We start from the raw sequence: 11,101 nt of genomic DNA on the forward strand, positions 1-11,101 counted from the left end.
GCCTGGGTGGCTCAGTCGGTTAAGCGACTGCCTTCGGCTCAGGTCATGATCCTGGAGTCCCGGGATCGAGTCCCGCATCGGGCTCCCTGCTCAGCAGGGAGTCTGCTTCTCCCTCTGACCCTCCTCCCTCTCATGCTCTCTCTATCTCATTCTCTCTCTCAAATAAATAAATAAATAAAATCTTTAAAAAAAAAAAAAAAAACTATTAGGTGGCTCAGTTGGTTAAATGTCTGCCTTCAGATCAGGTCATGATCCTGGAGTCCCGAGATCAAGGCCTGCATTGGGCTCCCTGCTCAGTAGGGAGTCTGCTTCTCCCTCTGCCCCTCACCCTGCTTGTGCTCTCTCTCTCTCTCTCTCACTCTCTCTCTCATATAAATAAAATATTAAAAAAAAAAACTATTAGGTGAATGGCTAATGAGAAAATAACCTTCATAAAGTACTCCAAAAAACTCTACACAGATTACTTTTTGTCCACAGGAGAAAAAAAAAAAAGTAGCTTTATAGCAGAGGAGTTGTCTGCCTTCCCCTTACTCCAGTAGTCAAATACGCTGTTTCCTGATGTGATGCAATATGAGGTACACAGTACCACCTATGGTGTAAGCTTGCCAAAAATGGTTGAGTCTAGGGGTGCCTGGGTGGCTCAGCTGGTTAAGTGACCAACTCTTTTTTGTTTGTTTGTTTTTAATTTTTTAAAGATTTTTATTTATTTATTTAAGAGAGAGCATGAGAGGGGCGAGGGTCAGAGGGAGAAGCAGACTCCCCACTGAGCGGGGAGCCTGATGTGGGACTCTATTCCGGGACTCCTGGATCATGACCTGAGCTGAAGGCAGTCGCTTAACCAACTGAGCCACCCAGGAGCCCTAAGTGACTGACTCTTAATCTTAGCTCGGGTTTTGATCTCAGGGTAATGAGCTCAGGCCCTGCGTTGGGCTCCACGCTAGGTGTGGAGCCTACTTAAAAGAATATATATATATATTTGAGTCTAATTGGACATTTTGTCATAACTTCTAGGTTTACAGGAATTACAAGGAAAATAGAAAGTAATTGATACGCTGAGGAAGAAAACACACAGATTGAGAAATTGGAACATTCTATAAGACAGTTGTTCCTGTCTGTTTCTTTAACATTTTAGTCTCATGAATATAAGGACTGATTTATTTTAAGGAGACTGAGGGGACATAACCTCATGTGATGTGTGATCCTCAACTGGATCCTGGTTTGGACTAGCTAGCTATGAAGGACATTTTGTGGACAACTGGAAAAATGTCAAAATGGGTGGTCCCTAAGATATGATAGACTATTCAATGTATAGAACTGTTGAATCACTATCTTGTGCACCTGAAGGTAATATAACACTGTTAATTATACTTCAATTTAAAAAAGAAATTAGGGGCACCTGGGTGGTGCAGTCGTTTAAGCACCTTACTCTTGATTTCGGCTCAGGTCATGATCTCAGGGTCATGATCTGAGCCCTGCAATGGGCATGTTCAGTGTGGAGTCAGCTTGAGACTCTCCCTCCCTCTCCCTCTGCCCCCTGTACCCCCCAGCTCTCTCTCTCAAACACATAAATAAATCTTAAAAAAAAAGGAACTATTAAGGAATTATTAATGTCAGCTGTGATTGTTATTTTGGCTATGTAGGAAAATGTTCTTATTTTTAAAAGATGCATATTAAAATTTAGGGGAAGAATGATTGCTATTAAAATTCTTCAGCATAACAAGTTGGGGGTCTCTTTCTAATGAAGAAGGGGAATGGCTATTGGGGGCCAACAAGAAGTCTTGGGCTTACTCCACCACTGGACTGAAAGCTGCACACGAGCAGGGACTGTGCCTCTGTTGCTTCCCACGCCATAACCAGTGCCCAGCATGGAGTAGGCACTGCATATATATTTATTAAATGAAGGAATAGACATGGATGGGAAAAGAATGCAGAAATTACCCATGACTTCAACTGACATGAAAATTTAACAGACGTTGCTTAAGGGATCAATGTACTTGAAAAACAGATACAACTAAAATGTAACAACCATACGCTATAAAGATAACTAAGATGATAAGAAAAGATATGAAACTTCAAAAAAAGTAGAAAACATTAAAATGCTAAAATAATAATTATCAGGATACTATTATTAATTTTATTGCCCCATTCCCATTCCTTTTGGAGTCCCGGACATTGAACTGGCTTTTTGTAATGAAAAATAACCACATACAAAAAACTAAATTCTATGTGTTTTTCAAGAGATTGTTAGAAATGCAAAGAACTATTTTTTTCTCTTCCTCACTCTGACCTTCTTTCTTTCTCTTACTACTGATCTGGTAAGATAGCAAGATACCCATCTGCTGAGTACAGCTCCTTCCTATTAGCCAACGACATTCCAGGAGAGTTTTCCCCTTCCCTGCATCGTTAGTTGAAAAATAATAAAGTTTTCACTATATGTATTAAGTATTTTTTTTAAAAAAGAAAAAGAAAACCAATGAAGCCCAAGTTATAGATCTTGTGCTTGGGGAGTCAGAATCAACACAGGTAAAACAAAAGTAAAAAATCCCAGCGATACTTTATTTTTCTGCACCGGTTTACATTTACAAACAGCTTTGACAACAACATTTCAGTTATTCTCAAAATGATAGCTTGCTGCAGGCCGGGTTTAAAAAAAAAGATTAATTGACTTGCTCCAAGTCATCTCCATAGTGAGAGATAAATCTGATATGGGCGCCATGTTTTCTGACTTCTTGTGTCAGTTCTTTACCGATGACACTACCTTCTGAAAACCACAACTTAAGCCAGTATTGCCTTTTTGACTCTACAGTGTGCCAGGGACAACTGACTGAGCTATCCTGTGACTGACCAAAGTTCATACACCTTGACTATAGAGAGGATTTCTAAAACTTTCATTTCTGTCCTTCCCCAACCCCCCGCCATTTTTCTTAGAACAAGAAGCACCACTTTATTTTCCCTCTTGGTGCTGAGCTCCAGCAGTAGCAGCAGACCCACTGTGATCAGCAAGAGAGAAGGAAAACCTCCAACTACCATGAATCGTGCTTACACAGTACGAGAATGTTTTGGATCCTACTACGAGGAGTTCATTTAAAATTTCATCTACACAGCAGAAGCTGTGAAAAGCATAGACAAGGCTGCAAGTGGCTGGTAGCTGGCACGTATATCATAGAAATTCCTTATGAGTAAAAAAGAATCTGTGATTTTGTGTGGTACATTTAACATTATCACCACCTACACATTCAGTTAAAAGCTGTTCATGGCTGAGGAGAAACCCGATTCCCTCCTACGTCACATCTCAGCTGCATTTGCTGTGAGCTACGGGTGGCTTCCTTGAGAATGTTTGTACCTTTTACCCAGAGCAAACATTCCAATAGGGCAGCAGTTGGGGAATCTATAAACAGGTTAATTTAGTAACATTTAATAGGTAAATAATAATAATACAATCAATTTAAAATATTTTTTTCTCACTATTTCCTCTTTTATCCCCTATATATCACTAATATATAGTCCTCAAGTCCTCCCCATTTTAAGTCCCTCCAATATATGTCTTATTTCCACTCTACCACCCTTGTTTATTTTTTTTAAGATTTTATTTATTTATTTAACAGAGAGAGAGAGAGAGAACACAAGCACAAGGGGAGGGAGGAGCAGAGGGAGAGGGAGAAGCAGGCTCCCCACTAAGTAGAGAGCCCAATGCAGGACTCAATCCCAGGACCCTGGGATCATGACCTGAGCCAAAGGCGGATGCTTAATGGACTGAGCCACCCAGGTGCCCCTCTACCACCCTTGTTTAAACACTAGTTACCTTTAGTACTACAAAGCCCAGTGAAATACTCCTACTACCTATTCTCCTTTCACTTTCTCCAAGTCATTCTTTATGCGTTCCAAATAGTTTGACTGAATCAAATTCTTTTCCTGCTTAAAAACATACAATGACTTGAAAAGTCTTAACTGCTCTGACATTCAAGGTCCTCTAAAATATGGTCTTTACTTACCTATATGACCTTATCTTGCTCTTGTAATCGTAGTAACAACAATAATAATTACTATTCATTGGGTACCCAAACCCCAAACTCTGTGCTAGGTGCTGTCCATATCCAACAGAAACTCCTGCCCCAGCTAGACCCGTGTCCTTATGGTTGCCATGCATGCTTTGTTCTTTTCAACACTATGCCAGTGCTCTATTTTTTATGTCCTCTATGTCCCCAAATCCTGCTAATATTTTGAGACTGAGATAATTTCTCAGCTCTCCCAAAAATCCCCTCAAATCATTCAGATCCCATGATCTCTTCTATATCTGACTTGTTAACACTCTTTTTCTGTGCCACACTCTACAATATTTAGTACCACTGTGTGATTATTTCGTCCTTTCAGGTATGTAAATTCACCACCCATTAAGTTGTCCTATGTTGGCTTCCATGGATGGGCCTCAAAGCGTGCACGAACCATTTGGAATTGCATGTTTTACAGTTATGTGCGTTTTCTCTAGGTCGGGAGTTTTCATGGCATCACAGAGAGCTCCATGGAGAAGGTTGAGTTCCTCTTTGGATACCAAGTCATACTTTTAGTTCAAGCCTCTTATCTAAACATAGGAAATATATATCTTATTGCATATCTGCTGATTCTCCACTGTAAAACTTCTAATAGTTATGGGACTGAGTTTTAAAATTCTGACCTGTTGTTTTACTCTGCATTAAATATGAGGTGCCCTGAATTTTGATGCGAAAAACATAAACCACTATTTGCAGAACTTATTTCAACAATAATTTTTAAAGTAAGTATTTTTTTTTTAAAGATTTTATTTTTTATTTATTTATTTGAGACAGAGAGAATGAGAGACAGCATGAGAGGGGGGAGGGTCAGAGGGAGAAGCAGACTCCCCGCTGAGCAGGGAGCCCGATGCGGGACTCGATCCCGGGACTCCAGGATCATGACCCGAGCCGAAGGCAGTCGCTTAACCAACGGAGCCACCCAGGCGCCCAGTAAGTATTTTTTGAATAGGTAATACAGTTGCATAATTTGAAGGTCAAAACTACATAAAAAGGTTAACCGGAGAAGTCTCACCCCCACCTACCTTTTATAGGTGACCATCAACAAAAAGATTTTATCTCTGGGGCACCTGGGTGGCTCAGTCGTTAAGCATCTGCCTTCGGCTCAGGTCATGATCCCGGGGCCCTGGGATCAAGCCCCGCATCGGGCTCCCTGCTCAGCGGGGAGCCTGCTTCTCCCTCTCCCACACGTCCTGCTTGTGTTCCCTCTCTCGCTGTGTCTCTCTCTGTCAAATAAACAAATAAATAAAATTTTATTTTAAAGATTTTATTTATTTGTCAGAGAAAGAGCGAGAAAGAGAGAGAGAGGGAGAGAGCACAAGCAGGGGGAGTGGCAGGCAGAGGGAGAAGCAGCCTCCCCACTGAGCAGGGACCCCGATGCGGGACTCGATCCCAGGACCCCGGAATCACGACCTGAGCCGAAGGCAGAAGCTTAACCAACTGAGCCACCCAGGTGTCCCAACAAAAAGATTTTAATACCGTAGATGATACAATAATATCTGTAGCTTCATTAGTCAAGGCTCTTTTGGTGACAAGTAAAAGAAATTTATTTCAAACCACTATAAGCAAAAATGAAATTTATTTTAAGAATAGAATATCCCAAGGAAGGCAGAAAGTGCAGCCAGGTTTCAGGAAGGATTGGAACGAGGACTTGGAATCCATCAAGAACACAAGCAGCTAATTTTTGTCTGACTAACTGTGCCCATTGGGTTCTGTTCTCTCTCATTCTCCCTGCAGACTGACTTTGGCATGTGTAAATCCAAACACAGCTGTCCTCTGCTCCTGAGTATACTCATCCTCCATTCAAGTGAGCAGCCCAGCTTCTTATCACCCAGTGCAAATTTGGAGAGAGAGAGAGAGAGAGATGGAGAGATTCAGGCCCTGTTTGGCCTGACGAGAGTCCTGTGTGCATCCTCGGTTCATCAGCTCTGGACCAGAGAGGTGAGAAACAGTACAAACACGGATGCCAGGGGGATCCAGCCCTGTGTAGGGCCAGCTTAGTACTAGTATCCCCGTAGGGGCCTGCTAAAACGGTCTTGCTGACCATAGAAAACCAGCTTTTAATTTTCATGGGCCTGAGGCCACTTTTGGCCCAGATAATAGCCAATGCTGATTATCTCTTCCTCCTGGCTGGAAATAACTCAGGAGAGCCGCAGCATTTCTGGAGTAGCATACTCTGCTGGGACATGGAGGATTGCTTATCCCTATTTTTATTTAAAGTTTTTTCAAGTTTCCCTGGGCCAATTCACACTGGCTGTGTTCTGCTATCCTCACTCTAGCTGGTGCTTATGTTACCACCTCTGGTTATCTCCTGGGTATTGCCTAGTCAGGAACAAGGCCCACTGCCTAATTACTGAAAATAATGGAGCAGAGTGATATATGGCTCCTACCAGATCCTTACAACTCTGTTTTGAAGAAGGTGGGGGTGAACGGTGCTAAGAAAAATAAGTATTGCCTAAGTTACAGTATCTAATTTTAATCCATAAAGAATATGGCTCTGATGTATTTACATGTCATGATGGTGCTAAATGAACTTCATGGATGTTGAGAATGGTGTTAGTAGAAGCGACTTGAAAAAAGCAAAAGGGATATTATCTCTTTAGTAAGATTTTCCACACAGAACAAATATTAGCAATCCTTCCTCCCTTTTTTCCTTCTTTTCATCCATCCATCCATCCATCCATCCTCCCACCCATCTAAGTAATGCAGTACCTTCTCAGAACTCCCCAGGACTTGTACTGTCTAAAATTCTTATTTTACTGCATGAAATATCCTCAATAATATTTTTATAATTAAATTCAATTAAGTCACATATAATGTATTATGAGTTCAGAGGTAGAGTTAAGGGATTCATCAATCATATATAACATCCAGTGCTCATTACATCACGTGCCCTCCTTAATGTCCATCATCCAATTATCCCATCCCCTGCCTCCCTCCCCTCTAGCAACCCTCAGTTTGTTTCCTATGATTAAGAGTCTCTTATGGTTTGTCTCCCTCTCTGATTTCATCTTGTTTTATTTTTTCCTCTCTTCCCCTATGATCTCTGTTTTGTTTCTTAAATTCCACATATGAGTGAGATCATATGATAATTGTCTTTCTCTGACTGACTTACTTCGCTTAGCATAATACCCTCTAGTTCCCTCCACATCGTTGCAAATGGCAAGATATCATTTTCTGATGGCTGCATAGTATTCCATTGTATATATGTACCACATCTTCTTTATCCATTCATCTGTTGATGGACATCTGGGCTCTTTCCATAGCTTGGCTATTATGGACAATGCTGCTATAAACATTGGGGTGCAGGTGCCCCTTTGGATCACTACATTTGCATATTTGGGATAAACCCCTAGTAGTACAATTGCTGGGTTGCAGGGTAGATTTATTTTTAACTTTTTGAGGAATCTCCATACTGTTTTCCAGAGTGGCTGCACCGGCTTGCATTCCCACCAACAGTGTAAGAGGGTTCCCCTTTCTCTGCAACTTTCCCAACATCTGTCATTTCCTGACTTGTTAATTTTAGCCATTCTGACTGGTATGAGGTGGTATCACATTGTGGTTTTGATTTTTATTTCTCCGATGCTGAGTGATGTCGAGCACTTTTTTATGTGTCCATTGGCCATTTGGATGTCTTCTTTCCAGAAATGTCTGTTCATGTCTTCTGCAAATTTCTTCATGGGATTATTTATTCCTTGGGTGTTGAGTTTGATAAGTTCTTTATAGATTTTGGATACTAGCCCTTTATCTGATATGTCATTTGCATATATCTTCTCCCATTCTGTCAGTTGTCTTTTGGTTTTGTTGACTTTTTCCTTTGCTGTGCAAAAGATTTTTATCTTGATGAAGTCCCAATAGTTCATTTTTGCCTTTGTTTCCCTTGCCTTTGAGACATGTTTAGCAAGAAGTTGTTGTGGCCAAGGTAGAAGAGGTTGCTGCCTGTGTTCTCCTCTAGGATTTTGATGGATTCCTGACTCACATTTAGGTCTTTCATCCATTTTGCATCTATTTTTGTGTATTTTGTATATGATGTATGATGTAAGAAAATGGTCTAGTTTCATTCATTCTAGTGGCTGTCCAATTTTCCCAACACCCTTTATTGAAGAGACTGTTTTTTTTCCATTGATATCCTTTCCTTCTTTGTTGAAGATTAGTTGACCATAGAGTTGAGGGTCCATTTCTGAGTTCTCTATTCTGTTCCATTGATCTATGTGTCTATTTTTGTGCCAATACCGTACTGTCTTGATGATTACAGCTTTGTAATAGAGCTGGAAGTCCGGAATTGTGATGCCACCAGCTTTGGTTTTCTTTTTCAACATTCCTCTGGCTATTCGGGGGCCTCCCTGGTTCCATATAAATTTTGGGATTATTTGTTCCAGCCTTGTGAAAAAAGTTGATGGTATTTTGATAGGGATTGAGTTAAATGTGTAGATTGCTCTAGGTAGCATAGACATTTTAACATTTGTTCTTCCAATCCATGAGTATGGAACGTTTTTCCATTTCTTTGTGTCTTCCTCAATTTCTTTCATGAGTATTCTATAGTTTTCTGAGTACAGATCCTTTGCCTCTTTGGTTAGGTTTATTCCTAGGTATCTTATGGTTTGGGGTGCAGTTGTAAATGGGATGGACTCCTTAATTTCTCTTTCTTCTGTCTCATTGTTAGTGTATAGAGATGCAAATGATTTCTGTGCATTGATTTTTATATCCTGCCACTTTGCCACAGATGCTTAACTGACTGAGCCACCCAGGCACCCTTATTGGGAGATTTTTTATTACTGCTCCAATTTCCTTGCTGGTTATGGGTCTGTTTAGGTTTTCTATTTCTTCCTATTTACCTTTTGGTAGTTTATACATCTCTAGGAATGCATCCATTTCTTCCAGATGGCCTAATTTGTTGGCATATAGTTGCTCATAATATGTTCTTATAATTGTTTGTATTTCTTCTGTTTGGGTTGTGATCTCTCCTCCTTCATTCATGATTTTATTTATTTGGGTCCTTTCTCTTTTCTTTTTGATAAGTCTGGCTAGGGGTTTACCGATCTTATTAATTCTTTCAAAGAACCAGCTCCTAGTTTCGTAGATCTGTTCTACTGTTCTTTTGGTTTCTATTTCATTGATTTCTGCTCTAATCTTTATTAATTCTCTTCTCCTGCTGGGTTTAGGCTTTATTTCCTGTTCTTTCTGCTGCTCCTTTAGGTGTAAGGTTAGGTTGTGTATTTGAGACCTTTCTTATTTCTTGAGAAAGGCTTACATTGCTGTGTACTTCCCTCCTAGGGCCACCTTTGCTGCATCCCAAAGGTTTTGAGCACTTGTTTTCATTTTCACTTGTTTCCATAAATTTTTAAAATTCTTCTTTAGTTTCCTGGTTGAGCCATTCATTCTTTAGTAGGATGCTCTTTAACCTCCATGTATTTGGATTCTTTCCAAATTTCCTCTTGTTTTTGAGTTCAAGTTTCAAAGCACTGTGGTCTGAAAATATGCAGGGAATGATCCCAGTCTTTTGGTTCCAGTTGAGACCTGATTTGTGACTGAGTATGTGATCTATTCTGGAGAATGTTCCATGGGCACTAGAGAAGAATGTGTATTCTGTTGCTTTAGGGTGGAATGCTCTGAATATATCTGTGAAGTCCATCTGGTCCAGTGTGTCATTCAAAGCCCTTGTTTCCTTGTTGATCTTCTGCTTAGATGATCTGTCCATTGTAGTGAGTGGAGTGTTAAAGTCCCCTACTATTATTGTATTATTATTGATGTGTTTCTTTAATTGTTTTATTAATTGGTTTATATAATTGGCTGCTCCCATGTTAGGGGCATAAATATTTACAATTGTTAGATCTTCTTGTTGGATAGACCCTTTAATTATGATATAGTGTCCTTCCTCATTTCTTATTACAGTCTTTGGTTTAAAATCTAATTTGTCTGATATAAGGATTGCTACCCCCAGCTTTCTTTTGATGTCCATTAGCATGATAAATGGTTTTCCACCCCCTCACTTTCAATCTGGAGGTGTCTTTGGATCTAAAATGAGTCTCTTGCCAACAGCATATGGATGGGTCTTGCTTTTTTATCCAATCTGATACCCTGTGTCTTTTGATTGGGGCATTTAGTCCATTTACATTCAGAGTAAATATTGAAATATATGAATTTAGTGCCATTGTATTACCTGTGAAGTGACTGTTACTGTATATTGTCTGTGTTCCTTTCTGGTCTATGTTACTTTTGGGCTCTCTCTTCACCTTTGAGGTGAAGGATCTTACCTTCACCTTAAAGGATCCCCTTTAACATTTCTTGCAGGCTGGCTTAGTGATCACAAATTCTTTTAGTTTCTGTTTGTCCTGGAAGCTCTTTGTCTTTTCTATTCTTAATGACAGCCTTGCTGGATAAAGTATTCTTGGCTGTATATTTTTCTCATTTAGCACCCTGAATGTGTCATGCCAGTCCTTTCTGGCCGGACAGGTCGCTGTGGTTAGGTCTGCTGCCAGCCTTATGTTTCTACCTCTGTAGGTTAAGGACCTCTTGTTCTGAACTGCTTTCAGGATTTTCTCTTTGCCTCTGTGATTTGTAAGTTTCACTATTATATGTTGGGGTGATGACCTATTTTTATTGATTTTGAGGGAGCTTCTCTGTGCCTCCTGGATTTTGATGCCTGTTTCCTTCCGCAGATTAGGGAAGTTCTCCACTTTAATTTGCTCCAATATTCCTTCTGCCCCCTTCTCTCTTTCCTCTTCTTCTGGGATCCCAATTATTCTAATATTGTTTTACTTTATGGTATCATTTATCTCTCAAATTCTCCCCTCGTGATCCAGTAGTTGTTTATCTCTCTTTTTCTCAGCTTCTTTATTCTCCATCATTTGGTCTTCTATGTCACTAATTCTTTCTTCTGCCTCATTTATCCTAGCAGTTAGAGCCTCCATTTTTTATTGCATCTCATTAATAGCCTTTGATTTCGAGTTGGTTAGATTTTAGTTCTTTTCTTTCTCCAGAAAGGGAATCTCTAGTGTCTTCCAGTCTTTTTTCAAGCCCAGCTAGTATCTTTATAATCATTATTCTGAACTCTA

The 11,101-nt window shown here is 40.0% G+C and overlaps 1 long non-coding RNA gene across 2 annotated transcripts in view; it reads left to right on the forward strand.

Annotated features, from left to right (window-relative positions):
- The first annotated feature begins 2,465 nt into the window (after positions 1–2,465).
- LOC145723897 (uncharacterized) overlaps positions 2,466–11,101 on the forward strand; it is a 19,105-nt gene continuing 10,469 nt past the window's right edge. For both annotated transcript variants that reach the window (XR_014149282.1, XR_014149283.1), the window contains exons 1-2: positions 2,466–3,144; positions 5,784–5,987. This is a non-coding gene — a long non-coding RNA (uncharacterized LOC145723897). The remainder of the gene's footprint in view (positions 3,145–5,783; positions 5,988–11,101) is intronic.

This window comes from Leptonychotes weddellii, chromosome 10 (assembly GCF_054177405.1).
Source record: "Leptonychotes weddellii isolate Sample4059 chromosome 10, ASM5417740v2, whole genome shotgun sequence".
Classification (NCBI taxonomy): Eukaryota; Metazoa; Chordata; class Mammalia; order Carnivora; family Phocidae; genus Leptonychotes; species Leptonychotes weddellii.